This window comes from Miniopterus natalensis, chromosome 13 (genome assembly GCF_054644295.1).
Source record: "Miniopterus natalensis isolate mMinNat1 chromosome 13, mMinNat1.hap1, whole genome shotgun sequence".
NCBI classification, from domain to species: Eukaryota; Metazoa; Chordata; class Mammalia; order Chiroptera; family Miniopteridae; genus Miniopterus; species Miniopterus natalensis.
In genome coordinates, this window is record NC_142093.1 from 13560333 (window position 1) to 13574505 (window position 14173).

Consider the following 14173-nt stretch of genomic DNA (forward strand, 5'->3'; position numbering starts at 1 on the left):
ATTCATCCATTTATTTCCCCCATCAAACATTTATTTCCCCAACGAACATTTCATTTATTGCCTCTATAAATGGGAGGCACCATGCTAAGTATCGGGGATTCAGATACAAAGTCATTTACACTTTCAACTCTCCTGTGTTCAGATAATCAAGTATGAGCCCCAATAATTACACACCATTCTCTGACCTAGATCGATGATTCTCAATCTTGAATGCACTTAGATTGCCTGGGGAGCTTTAAAAAAATATCAGCGCCCAGGCCCCATCCCAAAGCGATACAGCTTTGCTGTTTTCAAAGCTCCCCAGGCAATTCTCATGTGTAGCCAAAGTTTAGAACCGAGGTTCTTGAGAGTAAGCACAAAGTGTGACCATTTCAGCTACCCTTCTGGGAAGCAGCAGAAGCTGAAATATCTGTGAACCACTTAATTCTAACAGGACAGTTCTGAACACTGGTCTTGAACTGCCTGAGGTCGGAGGTTTCTCCTCTGCCATCAGATGCTCCCTGAGGGGTGGGAATTGAGTTGAGCGTGGTGGCTGATGGCTTTGCAATAGGACGGTAGAGGAAAGCGAGTGTTCTGGACAGCAGCCAGAGGCCCCATCTGTGCCTCAACCTCGCGCTGGAGAGAGCTTGCTCTAAGTATAAGAGCCCTACTTGGCTCTCCATCACCATTACTATTTTCTGAGTTTTTATACTATCCAAGTAGAGGATGTATGGGTAGAAAAAGGAACCGAGAAGAGCTAGAAGAGGCTTAAAGAGGATCTTATCCAAGCTCATGCTTTTACTAGCTAGGAAATTGAATCCCAGAGAGAGGAAATGACATGAAACAATTAGAGAACAGTGCAAAACAGGACATGATTCAGTGCCAAAATATGGCCGCAGGCCAGGACTGCCTACTCTCAGTGCTTCTGAGGACTAATGGTTCGCCACGGGTCACAGTGTACTAGCACTTTCTTTCTAGGTTGATTGACATTCACATTTCCGTCTCCCCAGGGGCATTTAGCTGGAGCAAATTCATAAGCCAAATTAGATAAAGGTGGGCAGGAGAGGAAGCAGGGAAGGGAAAGCAATTTCCATCTGCTAAGCATTTTCTGCACGTAGCGCCTTACAACAGCTCCACAGGCAGAAACTGTTTATTACTCTCATTTTACAGACGAGAAAACTGAGGCTCAGAGAAGTTAATTTGCTTTAAATCACCGAGCTGATGAGTAGCAGTGGAACTCGATTGCGTCTGTCTCTCTCTACTATATTTATCATTTATGAAACCATGGCTATAGATCTTAAATTCATTTCATATCGGTAGCTCGCCTGCTGGTCTGTGAACTGGACAGAATTTCATGGTGACAAACTGAGGACTGCAGCATCTGCTATTCTTTTCCATCACACTTTTATTTATTTCTATTTCCTTAATTTGAATGATGTGACCAACATAAGCTGACTATGATCATCTCACATGCATGGCCCAGGACCGAAAAGGTAGATAGAGGAATTAAGAAAGAGGAAAATAATCCAAGGTGAACTCTACAACCTGAATCAGAAGCTTAAGACCATCAGTGATGGGGCAGCCACAGCAGGCAGTGTACCACAGAGAACGGCAGGGAAATGGAAATGTGGACTTCTTGTCAGGACATTTTCCACTCTATCTAGGAATAGAAGATACTGTCTTTTAGATAGAGACACATAAGAAATGGCAGCGTGGATACATCTTCTTTTGTTAATTCTCATGCAAGGATATTTTTCCATTGCTTTTAGATAGGGAGGGAGAGAGGGTGGAAGGGGGGGGGAGAAACATCAATGTGAGAGAGGCACATCGATTGGTTGCCTCCTCATGTGTCCCTTACCAGGGCAGGGGCTCAAACCTGCAACCCAGGTAGGTGCGTGCCCTTGACCGTGAATTCAACCTGCAACCCTCTGATGCACAGGCTGACGCTCTAACCACTGAGCAACACCGGCAGCGCTCTTCTTTTAAAGAAACCCTGGAAACAGGTTTGGGCTCCTGGACCAGCCAGGAGTTACCATTCTGTTTCATATCACCTGTATGAACCAAGCATGGCACATCAGTCAAAAGGGCTTTGTGACTCCTGCAGGAGTGCTGACGCCAGGATCTCAGCTCAGTGAAACCCTGAGTGATAGGCTGAACAATGGTCCTCAAAATACCCAGGTCCTCATTCCTACAACCTAGGAGTAGTCCCTTATATGGAAAAAGGGACTTTTCACTGATAATTAAATGAAGCATTTCGAGATGGGAAGATTATCCTGGATTATTTGGATGGGCTTTAAATGTAATCACAAGTGTCCTTATAAGAGGGAGGCAGAGGGAGATTTTACTATGTAAGGGAGGTGATGAGATTTTGGAAGCAGAGATTGGAGTGGTGTGTTTAAAAAAAGTGTGAGGGTGTGTGTGTAGGAGGGGGAAGGAGGTAGAAGAGTCAAAGAGAATGTCAGAATTAGATTCCACCACTGGTTTGTGTTACATAAATTTGCCACATCTTCTAAGCCACTCATTCTAGCACTAAGACTCCTGAACTACTGAAGACAAGACTGCCCCTCAGGAAATCCAAACCTTTTACTTCAGATGCCTTTTGATTTCCAGAATATCTCTGGGTAACTGAGAGCATGCTAAGTCTCCGTCACAGGGAGTTTTGAAACAGGGAAGTTGGGGGCTGTGAGAATTGGGAGCCTGGGGCCGCCGGTTAGGTGTCAGCATTGGGCTCATGCTCTTCCCGCTCACGGCCACTGAACAGAGCTGTGCCAGTCGTTTTAGCAGCACTTCCTTGTCTCTCTTCTGAGATCTGTTCTTGATGACATGTTTTCCCTTATTACTATCCCATTGTGAAGAGGGGGAGTAATGACATGGGCATAGTATCCCGATAATCATAAAAGTACAGTAAGAACAAGGACTTGGAGTTTCCTGCTTGCCAGTGTCTCCCTGAGCATTGCAGAGAGTGCCCTGTTAAATGTGACTATTAAATCAATGGTTTATGAAGTGGAACCATTTATCAGCTGTGACACTCTGGTGTAGGAGTTGGGAGATTGAGGAACTTGTGGGAAATGACCCTTCCAGGCAGCAGAGCAGGTGAACACCGTCTCTTAAGCTCATCGGCGCGTCAAAGCAGCTTTTAATTCTTCTCTCCCCCAAATTAAAACAGTAATACCTACATCCGGTTAAAATTCGGACAGTACAGAAGGAAATACATTAATGTGGCAATTTACTGGCGGCCAATTTCTCTTCCCAGAGGCAACGACTGCAATGGTTTCTACGCTGATTACCTTCCCAGATGTTCTGGGCATGTACAGTGATATATGTATTCCTTAAAACAATGAAGATTTACTAGCATTTAGGTTGTGTCTGTAGTGGATGCTGTTGGTGCCCCCCCCCCCCCCCATGCTGCTGTGAGTATTTGAGTATTTGTGGCTGATGGTTCACAGATGCCCCTTTTCTCCAAGGATTCCCCTCAGCCCAATCGGGCCTGCTTTGCCCTGCTGTTTATGCATCCCTACTCTCAGGCAGCCTGCAGCCAGTAAGTGACTGATTAGGAGTACAAGAGGCTGCCCCCTTGCCCAAGGTGGAATAACCCAGTGGTAAATTCATGCTCCAGAGCTTTACAGAGATCAGGCTGAAGTTAATCTCCAGCTAACACCCTCTCCTCACCGAATTTATCTCTCCTGCCACATATCCTGCTTCTATCACCCCCCTTCTTTTGAGAACATTTCCTCAAAAAAATTCACCTGCACCAGGGTCCCTGCTTCAGTCACTGCTTCTAGGAAGCAAACTGCAAAGATGGGATTCTGAGGGAAAATCATCTGATGGCAGGAGGGCCCTGAGGATCCACCCCATTGCCAGTAAGAAGTAAAATTCTGATTGCTCCTGATATGCTGCGGCAGATTACTCCTGGTGTACCAGGAAAGGTTGCAGACCAAAGACGATGCACTAGCTGGTGCAAAGTCTCTGGTGTTTGAGGGGTACGGGGGAAATTAGTATTTATAAAAATTGTGGAACTGGGTGACTGTTGCTAAGCAAGCAACGTGTGAGAGTCAGAAGGCTTCTTTAGCAGCATGTAGAGAGATTCTCATCTGCTGGCAGAGGCAGCCAGAGCTGAAGGTCAGACCTAGGGCTTAGCTCTGAGTGGCAGAGCTTCCGAGAAGGCTGAACTGTCAGCCTAGGCAAATCTCCAGTGCCAAAGGCATGGCCTCGATAGGGATGTAAAACTTGAGAAGACAGGAGATGGCAAGTGTTGGTGGGGCTGTGAAGAAAAAGAACCCTCGTGCTCTGTTGGTTGGAATGTTTTTTTGCTTGTTTTTTTTTGGTGGGAACGTTAATCGGGGAGGTCACTATGGGAAATAGCACTGCATTATTGGAGAGGTCAGCGGCGGAACTGAATTACACTGTAGGGGCACCCAGTTGGTGTCCATCGAGAACTGGAGAATTCCCTGGGTGAAAAGCCCGCACATGTGGTGGGTGTCAGAAGTATTTGGGGTAAAAAAGAGCTAATAGCCATGGGCTCCACAGTTTGTATCCTTTCCTTCTGATTCCACCACTTCACCCCCCAAAAAAGCCGAAGGCTAAAAGGTGAAATAAAGAAACCAGGATGATTCATTCAAGCCAGTTAACCTTTATTCAACATCCACTATATTCAAACGTGTAGAGTTCTCTTTTTCAGTTGGCGGGCCTGTTTGGTCACAGAGATGCGGCGATACACTATTACGTAATTCCTGATTTCGTCGCCATCTCCAGCGTCTTCAGGGTTTTCCCCCTGGTCTCTCATGTCAAGAAGCTTAAAAACGTGTAAGAGTGGGGCAAAGAAAATTTAGAGATCTTTTATTCTTGAAATCTCTTTTCAAAGATAAAAACGTGGCTTAAAAAATAAGAGAAAAAAAAAAAAACAAAAAAAAATTGAAAATAATGTTTAAATGCGTCCTAAGTTTTTACAGAGGTAATTGGTGTTTCCGTCTGTCAGAGTTTATCTTCCTCTTCTAACGCAACTTGAGCACATCTTAAATACTTCAGTAATTCTTAACAAAACTGGAGAGGCTCTGAAGCTGACGTAGGAGAGGAGCCGAGGAACTTGATTCAGAGAGAACTGGGGGATATAATTTGGGTGTTTAATTGAAGCTATGCTTCCCTAACCTAGATATTCACTATCGTTACACCATGCACTTTGTGAGGACAGCAACCCTGTACTTGAAAAAAAAAAAATTACCCCCTCCCCGTGTTGAATAAACAAATAAAATTCATAAATATACATGAATGACTGAGAGGCCATGCGTGGCTGTGTTTCATTCTTTTTAAGACTGTGATCAGCGACTATTTGTTGAAGATCAGCAGGAGGAAGGCACCGCGTAGGAAACGAAAAGCGTTTTAACCGGTGCCCGCCATCACGGAGCTTTAGATTCTAGCAGGTTAGAGCCAGGCACGCCCCGGTCGAAAGTGAGGAATGCATTTCACCAGGGGTGTGAGGAAGGCCGTGGGCGCTCAGCGCGGGGGGCCCTGCGGTGCTGCGGGAGCTTGGCCTGCGGGCCAGCAGCCTGCGTCCTGGAGCCGCTCTCCCGGTGGTCCCCCCCGTGGCTGCGCGCTAGGAATCGGGCTTGCAGAGTATTAAGCTCCCCAGATGTGCTTTCCACCCTGAGACTGTGCACGTCGGACCGGCCGTCAGTTCCCCGGGGCAACGCCCTCTGTGAGATCTCCTATTTCTTTTGTTTCTCACCCCTACATCCCTCGCCCACTCGGCCCCTCCCCGCCCGGAGGCCCGGCGAGGAGAGGAGCGCGGGCCCTTTAAGGGAGCCCTCGGGGACCTGCGCCCTGGGAGCCCCGGGCCCGGGAGCAGGGGCGCGGCGCCGGGGACCCGGGCTTCCCACGCAGCCGGGGACGCCGCCGCGTCACGGCGCTCGCAGCCAATCGGTATAGAGCCTGTTGGGACGCATTACTAGGGCGACGGGCTGGACACCTCCCTGTCCGGGATGAATTAGCGGCGGGTTCGGCGAGGAGGTTGTGACCCCCCCAAGGATTCCCCGGCTCGCGCACGCGCCCCCGCCCCCTCCGGTGCCGCGCGTCGTCCCCTGCTGGTCACAGGTGGGAGACTGGAACTGTCAGGTGGGGGTTACGGCGCGGGGAAAATGGCGGCAGCGGCCGGGGAATCCCCGAGCTGGTGGCGGGGGAGCGGCTCTTGCCCCTGAGCCGCGGGCCTGTCGGGCTGCGGCCCGGATAACGGGCACTTGACCGGGAATTGGGGTCCGACGCAGCTGGCGGCGTCGCCGGCTGAGGTAAGGGGCGGCGCTGGGAGGCGACTCCCTGAGGTAGGCGGAGGCGTCGGGGGCCGCGGGGCCGCGGCGGTCGGGTACCGGGGCGAGGCGGCCGCCGGAACGTGCGGGGCCTGGGGTCCAATCACCGTTTACAAAGGAGCCTCGACGCCTTCCCGCGCCAGCCTGGGCGGGCCTGGCAGAGGCCCCGCCCCGAGCACGGGGGGGGGGGGCGCGCCGCCGCCGTTAGGCCGGCTGTGCCGAGGTCGGGGCCGGGAGCTGCCCAGGGAGGCAGGGCGGGCGCTGCCTCGTCTGTGTGTTCTCCAGGTGCCAGACGCCCGCCTGGAGGTGCCCCGAGTGGCGGTGCCAGGAAGGGAGAGGGAGGCCTTAGGGGCCGATGTCAAGTCTGATCAGTAAGGTGTCTCCTGACTTGTGTGGCCCGTTTGACGCGAGGAAAGGTAAAGATAGGGCGCCTCGGGGTCCTTGTCGTGATGTTTTGCTGCCTGGTTCCTGGCTCAGGTGGGTCCATCGGGAGCATCGCATCTGCCTTCGAATCTCATTTACTATATTCCATGTGCACGCGGCCGAGATTAAGACCGGTGATTGAAATTCAGGTTAAGCCCGGAAAAGTATTGAAAATAAGTATTGGTGAAGGTCTTAGGGAGATGAAATAGTATCTATTCATGTCATGAAATATCACTAGTTGGGTTAGTTCTCAAAAAACTTGAAAACTTGATGAAAGTCCTTTTTGCAAAACTGTTACATGTTTGAGAGTAAAAGAAGATTATTCGCTTTAAGACAGTTCCAGTTTCCAGTTCCAACTGTGCCTCTTAACATAGCTTAGGGAAATCATATAACCTCTCTGATGGTACCTTATCTCTGAAATGGGTATAGTGACTTTGTCCAAAAAATCTCATTGTACTGTTGTGAGAAAACAACAACTATACGTTCACAGTTGACATACATCATTGCACATTTACTCTGCCAGGCACTGTTCCAAGGGACTTTTAAGTGCTCAGTCACCCAGAAACATTGTGAAGTGGGCGGTTTCATCATCTTTGTTTTATAGATGAGGAAACTGAGGCACATTGAAATTTAGGTTATTTGCCCCAAGTCACACAACTAGCGTTGTGATTCCAGCTTATGTTCTTAACTACCATGCAGAAATGTTACGTGATAAGGGGATATAGATGGACAGGTTTTTCAGTGAAGTAATTTTGTTTGTGATCTTTTAGTTGTATAAATAATAACTGTGACTCATTCCATTGGCATCTAATAGTGATTTATATGGTGATGACTACAGTTACTTTAGTTAAGTGGTATATTCATTCTGTCTTTGATATCCATTATTTTAAAAGGTACTTTAAAACAAAGAGCTGTGACTAATTTCTAACAGGAAGCACAAATCAATAATTAAGGGAGATTTTAGTTTTTATTAAACTCTTTAAAATAATTTGCTGGGTGACTTTTAAAAGAAAACTTAGGTTCATTGCTTTGACATATCTACTAATTTTTTTAGTTTCTATTTACAGAAAAAAGAGGACATGAATAAAAGTGGCAGGGACATTCTTTTTTTCTTTTTTCTTTTTTAAAATTTTTTTTATTGAGCCTTTCTGGAATTGCTCTACCAAGTCCCTGGGATGTAAAGATTTAATCCTGACCTTACCCTTAAGGAGGTCAGGGAGAACCCCCAGTCTAGAAGTTTGTAGACTAGTGAAAGACAAATAAATAAATGATTAACTAATGCAGTATGATGTAGTTGTGGTGGGTACAGAGGGCTGTGGGAACACATTCAATGGAACAGGTGCCTTTGCTCGGGTGGCCCTGGCCAAGAAAGGAAGGGAGCTGCCTGCTGGATAAAGGGAGAAAAGGCTTCCGGCCAAAGGAGGAAGCACTGCAGCCCCCAGGCAAGCGGGTGCGCATGGGTGTCTAGGGGTCAGACCAGAATTTTGCAGGAGTTGCTGGGAGAGAAGCCAGGAAAGGTTAGGGCCAGGTTGTGAATTCTCAGCTCAGAGAGAGACTTTATCCTGTGGGTTGCGGGACCTATAGAAGGATCTTAATCAGATGAGTAAATAACTTGATCAACTTCATATTCTGGAGAGGTGACTTTGGTGACAGAGTGAAAGACAACCTAAGGAGGAGACCAGTTGAGGAGGATAGTATTTATACTCCAGACCAGAGATGGTGAGGGAGTAAGCCAGGGCGCTGGCTGTGTTCAGAGTCCACCACACGAATTTTGAATGGAACATTGACCTGGTGTGAAGAATAATAAGGTGGGGGAGGGAACACCTGCTTGACAGTAAACAGAAAAGTGAGGTTTGTTTTGGTCACTATAGTTATTGGGTGATACTGTCAACTCTTTTAAGAAAAGGGTAGAGCAGGCAGTTGTTACTGGGCTTTGGGAGAATCATAAACCCTTAAGGTTGTTGCGTCAGATAATATGTAACAAAACTAGATATCTAACTTCCTCTAGGCCTCTGATTTCTGAGACTACAGAAAACTTTAATTATATCATCAAAAATCAGCAGTATCTAGTGTAAAGTTGGCTCCATTGGAGATTGGAGAAAAGCCACACAAAAGGAGTAGAAAGAATTATCTGTCCTGTTTGGGGTAAAATGCAAGAATAATGGGTATTCGAGTCTTTTCCTTTTTTTACATTGTTTTTAATACATTCATTCAGAAGTCATTATAATATGAAACTAATCACAATGAGTTCTCCAGTTATAAAGCTGATCTCCACTGAAACACTCAGGACACTGGAGTTGTCTGGAACCCAACAACATAACACATTCCAAATCAACTGCTAGGCGAAATTGCAAACCTTGCAACCATGCAGGATTTCATGAATTCAGAGCAAGGTCAAAAACTGCTCAGAACATAAGCACTGTATGAGTCCATTTAATTGAAGTTCCAAAAAACAGGTACAACTATTTCCTGGTGGTAGAAGTAGTCAGAATAGTGGTTCCTTTGGGTGGCGGTGGCAGTAGTGGTAATGACCAGGAAGGAGCATGAAGGAACCTTCTGAGATGTTGGAAATTTTCTATGTCTTGAGATGAGTGGCCATTACAGGGGTGTATGTACATGTGAGAGTTCAAGTTGCACACCTAAGATCTGTGCACTCTACTGTTTACAGTTTTCTTTAAAGAGAGACACTGGTGAGAATTTGGCAGTGTTAGACCAGTTAAGTTTTGATGAGGAAAACCAGCAGGGTGATGGTGAGAGAGGTGCTTTAAACATTTCTTAAGGGTGTATGAGAGGCTCCGGGGGAATAAATGATGGAGTGTATGTATCTATTTTTTTTTCCAAAAATTGACTTTTATTTTATTTTAATTTTTTAGTTTCTGAAAGTTTTATTTTTGTTCACAAAAGCAGAGTCTACTAAATTGTTGTGGGTAAAAATGACTTTTATATAATTGTGTTGCAAAAGGCAAATATGAAGTTAGAGTTGTTATATTACGCTGTTTTATAGCTTGTTTACAAAATTACATCCCAAACTCTACCAGTTGATTGTCCTAAGAATTAGTGCATAGTTGCAAGTGTAACCTAAACTTTGGTAAATATAAGATACATTATGAAAGTAAATTTATATTTTGCTTTTTTTTTTTGGAAAACTCTAATCAAGTCTCTTTCTCATCATTATGAAATGTCCTTGTTCAGGAGAGATCACTGTGTGGCCTTTCCCTACTGTGCTGATTACCCTTTGATTACTACCTGTGATCCCTTTGGCTGAAAGGTTTTGAATGTTACAATAGGACTAAGAAAAGCCTTTGGCTAGTTCTCGTATCAGTGAGGTAAAGCTCAAAGAAGGCCCTTGTGGGCTTCAGTCTGATTTGTCAGAAAGTTTTCATTGCATCTCTGTACCTGGTCCTCTCCATCTGGCAGTAGGGCCATGGCGATCCTCCTGTGATAACTGGGAGGCAGATGGAAGGGATTTCTGGGGAGCAGCCATCAGTGAAAGCTGTCTGGAGATGATTAACCAGCAGTGTTTCACAGTTAAGGTTTCTGAAAAGTAAATTGTTCACTTCCTCGGAAGTAGGTTACTTGTTCTAGGGATGATAAAGGGAAGACTTATGCTACCCTTAGTTTTCCATCTCAAATAAAAGATCACCTCCACTTTATGTTGATAAGTATATCCTTTTTAAAAAATATATATATCTTTATTGATTTCAGAGAGAGGGAGGGAGAGGGAGAGAGAGAAAGAGAAACATCAATGATGAGAGAGTCGTATAAGTGTAAGTATAATCCCCTTGGGAGAACTCATGGAGCAGGGAGATAGCATGTTGGTGAACTGGTGTCCAGTGGTGTCGGAAAGCAAATGCAGGATAAAATCAGTAACAAGGGAGTGATGAGGAAACAGCACTGAGTGGTGGCACCCATTCTTAGGCCCTGTGTGGCTGGAGTGTGGAATGAAAGGATTGTGTTTAACCCTGACAGCGACTTCCCCCACAGGAATGTTTGTATGTTGGGGAAGGTAGTTTTGACCGTGGTGCTTCAATTTCTGCTGTCCTGTTGTTGTAATACAAATACTTTCTTAGAATTATTTTTTCTTTATATTGTTCCCGATAATAGGGGCAGTGCATTATGCATTTGTCTTGTATCATTAAGTATAATAATGTTTGCTCTAGGAATTTTTGTAGATATTCCTTATCTAACTGAAAAAGTTTTCCTTTATTTCCTTTTTCCCCCCTGAGAGTTTTTCTCAGGAACAGGTATTGAATTTTACCAGACAGTTTTTCTATACAGAGTCATATGATCATATAAATATTTTTTTCAGTTTGTTAATATTGTGGATTACATTAATTGATTCATGAGTATTGAACTAAACTTGCATCCCTGGATTAAATTGAGCTTTTTTATATATTGCTGAATTCTGTTTGCTAATATGTTAAGGAGCTTGGTGTCTATATTCATGTATTAGTCTGTAGCATTTGTTTGTTTGTTTTGGTCTATTTTGTACTGCCCTTTTCTTGGTTTTGCATCAGGGTGATAATAGCTTCATAAAGTGAATTGAGAAGTACTCATTTTTGTGTTTTCTAGAAGAGATTGTGTTAATTCTTCTTTGAACATTAGGTAGAATTCTTTAATGAAACAATGTGGCCAGGCAATTTCTTTTCTAGGAAGTTTTTAATTACGATTTCAATTTCCTTAATAATTACAGGGCTATTCAAATGGCCTATTTCCATTTTAGATAAGTTGTGAGCTTTCAAGGAATTGGTCCATTGACACACAAAGTAGGACTCCTTTTGGCTGATAGGCAGGGGTGGAGATTTCAGCTTTTTTCTACTCCTCCGCTGATACTACCTTGCTTCCTTACTGTTCGCCACATGGCTTATACTGACACTCCTGGGAGGGGATGGCCTTCTTAACCAGATGGTGAACGTCCTGACTCTCTATTAGGCCTTGTCTCATACCATCCCCATGGGGATAAGAAGGGGCACCTCATTACTGTCCTGGGAGTGAAATCCAGGCTCTCCAGGTGGTCCCCATAGACACTGTATGGCAGGGGACTTGGGTCTCACTACCTACCACCTGGTAGGGAAGAAAGTCCAGCCTTTGGTATTACCCCTGCTGGGGTAGGGGTTGGGGTGGGTCATGCCGAGGCACAAAATTATAGCCTGGTGAGAGTGAAAATTTAGGCTTCCTACTTGACCTTTGCTGTCATGGGTGGGGGCAGGCCATGTTTTTTTCTGTGGGTGTGTTTTTGTGTGTTTGTTTTTGCTGAAGGGCAGTGGTTATTGCATAAAAGTTTTCTGTTTTGCTATGCTGCTCTTTTCTTGGTCCTTCGAAATAGCAGGGACTTTTTTATTGGCCCCCTTTGGCATTTCTGGGTTACCGGCGGCTTCAGTTCTGCCCATGTGGTATATGATACAAAAGGAAAACCTAGGGAACTCACTGTTGTGTGGGTTTGTGAGTCCCTAGCTGGTTTGCTTTCTCTCCACTTAAGTCGTCTTTTGTTTCTTATGTATGTATAATGTTCAGTGTTTTGAGTTGCACTTAGCTGGAGCAATAGGGAAAATTACAAATACTTGATTTTACTGGAGATGTAAATTAGATTGGGATTACTTTTGTTGACCTTAAAAACCAGCCACATATATCTTAAGCAAAATAGGTTTATTCAGGAACAACAAAGAATTGCAGTCTGGAACATGCAGCCATGGTAGGCCATGTGCCAGTCTGCTAAAATGAAGTGGAGGAAGCTGTTTTACGGAGGGGAAGAGGAAGCTGGGGGGGCTGTTACAAAGAGTTCTTCTTGCTGCACTTTACTAAGGCTACAATGACCCTAGGGCGTGAGAGCTCCCACCTTTGCCTCCCTACTTCATTTTAAATGCCATTTCTGCTCACTAATTTTTTACACTTTCTTATGGAAGAAAACAGAGTGGAAATTAAGATGCATGGATTGGCCAGTGAGACACTTACGAAGTTAATTTTTGGGTTACTTGGAAGTGACAGTTTAACTATGTCTTCATCTCTCCAGAGAGTAGTTCTGTGGGTCACACACTGTTCAGTAAAACCAAATGCTTATTAGTTTTAGATCTTATAGGAAGCTTGACCATCCAGTGAATTAATTTATCTCTGAATTTATTTATAAATTCATAGTAAGTCTAAATTTCTGGCTTAGTATGTGATAGAGAAAAAGTTATCTTAGTGAAATATTAGTTTTATGGAAAGGATTAACTCAGTTTTTCTAGTGGCTGTCAGAGATCTGGAAGCTGTGGATTCTTTTCTAAAGGAAGAAATAAGCATTGTGCGTAGTGATTAGGAGCTATGCAAGGAGAATTTGTGAGTCTTTGAAATGTACCGAAAGGATTACTGTGTGTCTTCTCTGGAAATGAGGTGATGTCTAGAGCACTTTTCCTGGAGATCTAATCCATAGGGTCTGCAGCGTTTACTGTTTTTTAATTTATTTTACAACTTAATATGTTGTGAATAACTGACAGCAGTGCAAATAATTCTCATCCTTAAACATGCAAATAAATTTTGTTGGTTGGAGGTAAAATTAACATTTTTCCTTTTTTATGGAAGAAGCTCATTTTGGCTCTATTAAGCAAACCCATCTCATCATTCCCCATTGCTTCTATGTTTGTGCTCTTTGGATTCACTTTTGAATGAGATGGAACATCTTATTTGTTTCGTAATTTGTTAATGAGTTAAGTAAAATCATAGTAGATATTCATTTATATTTGTATGGGAGACACAATGTTATCTTTTTGTTTTGTTTAAATTATCCTTTAAGGACTTGAACTCTGAACTTAGACTGATGGGCTTGAATCCCAATGTAGCACTCACTGTCCTTGTGATTTGGAGCAGGGAACTTTATTGTTTAACCTAAGTCTGTTTACCCACTGTAAAAAGGGGCCACAGTGCTGTTTTTCTGCTGTGGTAGTGAGGATTAAAAGAGACGTTACAAGTGACACACTTCTTCTCACAGTACCTCATACATCTTAAGAACTCTGTTTTTTATTATTAGAAAGCTGTGAGCAACTAATTTTATCTTCCTGAGGCTTAATTTCTTAATCTGTAAAAAAATAAGAATAAAAAAGGGGATTTTTTACTTGGTTGTTAGGTTATAAAATTTCCCTAGCAATAACTGGAAAGAATGGAACGGGGTAACTGATGATAGTTGCTTTTGGAAGGAAGAACATTTTTAACGTGCAAGTGACCTTGCTGTTCTGAGAAAGGGAAATGGAGAGTTTGATCTGGTTTGTAATGAGTTAGAACAACAGCCTGCTAATTCAGTTCAGTAAACATTGATTGGGAAGACCCTGCCCTGCCTGCCTTTGTACTAGGAAGAAGCATTAGGGCTGGAAATGTGGTTCAACAGGATAACGGAATTATCTTTTTGTCTTAAAAAATTTGGAGGTTGGATCCTGTCAGATGGAAGGTGTTAGAGCTGAGCACCTTGATAGTTGTGGGCATGCTCACCAGGGAGTAGGAACAGG

At 44.2% G+C, this 14173-nt stretch overlaps 1 protein-coding gene across 2 annotated transcripts in view; it reads left to right on the plus strand.

The window, feature by feature from the left end:
• Window positions 1-5977: 5977 nt before the first annotated feature.
• LCLAT1 (lysocardiolipin acyltransferase 1) overlaps window positions 5978-14173 on the plus strand; it is a 94230-nt gene continuing 86034 nt past the window's right edge. Inside the window, exon 1 of one of the 2 annotated variants that reach the window (XM_087823442.1) lies at window positions 5978-6066. The gene's annotated coding sequence lies outside the window, so the exon portion shown is untranslated. The other variant, XM_087823443.1, reaches the window with a different exon arrangement.